We start from the raw sequence: 2,770 nt of genomic DNA, 5'->3' as shown, positions 1-2,770 counted from the left end.
CACTCCCAATGTATGGATAAATATAGAGGGAAATAATTACATGGAGGAAAATAAGATTTGCATTTAAACACACAATTCACATTATTGAAAAGCCTCCAGTGCTTGCTTATCCACTACAGATCAACTGCAGAAAAGGTCATAGCTTTATCAGAAGCATAATTTAGGAATCCTGTAAAAACATTTAGGATTTAAACCCCACTTACTGAATGACCAATATATAGCAATAAAGTCATGTGTGAAATTGAATCCAACCCTGAGGAATATTTATATACATATTGTTTTAAACCCTGTCTGAAGGTTTTCCAAGAAACTGTATGCTAAAGGATCAAAGGCAGTTTAACCAACCCAGCTCCAGATTGCCAGCATCCTATCCTAAATCACCTTGGTGTTCATAAAACATTCAAATGTATTTATCATAGCCCATTTCGAAAAACCCATTTGTCCAGTAAAAGGTTATTTAAATTTTATTTTTTTAAAGATTTATTTATGCATACAAGAACTGGGGTGTAAGCCAGAGGTGTAGGGAAGGGAGGTGAGCGGATTTGCTAGAGAGAGTGGGGACCAGAAGAGGCAGATCTACTGAAATACACTGCTGAGGGGAGCAGTGGGCGTGTCAGGAGAGGTCTGCTGTGCCATGTGGGTTGCTCCCTGGTCGGCTGGGGATCAAACTAGTGCTGCAGTGTCTGGCAATAGCTTGATAGCTGTAGGGTAAAGAAAATGTCAGGCTTTTCTGCCCTTCCACCATCAGGATAGATGATGGATCCTTGTCCTGAATGCATGCCTGATGGCGGGCACCTGGAATAGGGTGTGGGCATAGGTAGATGGGATTCAGCTGAGTTAAAACTGCTTTTAAGGGCGGCGTCACGGGGACGCCAGTAGCAGCAGCAGAAGCCGAAGCAGACCGAAAGAGAAGCCGAGAAGCAGCAGAACGAACGCCAGAGAGCCCAGATAGAGTGAAGATTTGCTGGGGGCTGGGAGGCCTACCAGCCTCCCAGCCAGCACCCCTGCCTGCCATATGCCTGGTGAACCCCAATAAAAAACCTGCAAAACTACTGAGGACTCTGACTCCTCCTTTACCCAGTCTGCATGGGATCAGAAAACCTGCACTGTGGCCAGTCCTGCCCCTTACAATAGCTCGTGCTGTCTTTCACCCCTGCTCCACCAGGGAGGCCTTTGTTTAAATTTTACAGTGTACTAGTCACTATGTACACAGCCATCCCTTCAACCAATTGCATGGTGTCCTGCGTGTCAGTGTCTGCTGAGGACCTCCTACTGCAGCAACATTTCCACTTTGATTCACCTCATTCAGAGGGAGCCACTGGCAGAACAACCTGCTTCCTTAGCCCCAGGCTCCTTATATCTTACCAAGGTTTGGGGCCAAGAGTGTGGATGACCTTGGGAAGTCCATCAAAACTAATATAAGAATTATCAAATCACAATCTCATGAGCCAAGGTAATATTTCCATCCAGGGGAAAATAAACAAGAAAGCAAAAACTGAGAGTTGATTCTTCTCACTGAATCAGATCCATGAAATCCAGTTTTCAGTATAATTTCTTATTCATTTGTTAGTTTGCAATACTTTCCCCTGTCCTTAGCAATACTTAAACTGATTGTATCCAAAAATAGAGTTAGATATGGTTTAACTATTTAAATGTTTATAATTAAGCTAGTCTTTAGTTACAGTGGTGATTTTGCTTGCAGACGCTGTTAACATGCCTATGATTCTTGCTTACAGTCACTCCACCACAGAGAAAATTGTGTATCAAATGCAAAGAGAGTAAACAGGAAGTTAAATTTAGATGTTTTTTAAGATGACCTCTATTGACTATCAAGACTTTTCAAACCAAAGTCTAGTCATTTAGCCCTGGACTTTGCAAAAATGAAAAATAAGCTTCTTTGAACTTCTCAGTGGGAAATGATGAAAATATAAGTAATCTGTGGTCATGAACAATTAGCACTTGGAAGTGTGTATTTTAAGTATAAAAAAATTTAAAAATCACCCTTAATCCCATCATTCAAATATCACAAGTCAACATTTCATTCTAATTTTTCTCTATTTTTTTTAAGACAGTAACTAGGCCCTTTGAAAGCTCAAGATTTATTTGTACCATTTATTCAAGACGTTTGTCCCCTACTCTCCAGGAAAATAATTTTCTATCATGTTCCTGTTCTTTGTGACACATTCATGCCCTTCAAAGTCAACTGAAATTATTGACCAAAAAGTCAAATTACTTTAGCCTCTCTGCTGTTTGAAAGATAATTTTTTTTTAAATAAAATTAGAGATCAACAAAGCTCCCTATCATTAGCCTGCCCTTCCTTTTTCCAAAGGTGATTTAGGTATTCTCAGTTGATAGTTCTTACCAGATGGTACACCTCAAGGTATGTGCAGTGAAAGGGTCAAGTTGAAGACATATCAGCTCTCCATCTGTTTATGGCCTTCCTGGTGTTAGAGATTTGTTTAATGATCAATAGTGGTTTCTATTCCTACCACTGAATCAGAAGGTAGCATAACCAAGTCAATGTTTAACTGAATTCTTTTGGTCTGAACTGAAAGTAGGAGGTAACGGAAAGTCTCCATGGAAACCAGCCTCCCAGGAAGTGACCACTGGGGTTAGTATGTGTGAAACAGAGCTAGAAAGATGAAATGAAGGAAGTGACTGCTTGCAAAGTGGGGTATACGTAAGAAATACCTTGATTAAAACAAGCTACAGGAAAGGCCCTAAAATCACTTCCCTGATGGTTTTCCCTTTGAAAGTGTTCAATGAGAA

The sequence above is a fragment of the Talpa europaea genome, assembly GCF_964194135.1.
Source record: "Talpa europaea genome assembly, chromosome: 8".
Classification (NCBI taxonomy): Eukaryota; Metazoa; Chordata; class Mammalia; order Eulipotyphla; family Talpidae; genus Talpa; species Talpa europaea.
The sequence above is the reverse complement of the archived record's forward strand: the minus strand, read 5'-3'. Positions refer to the sequence as shown.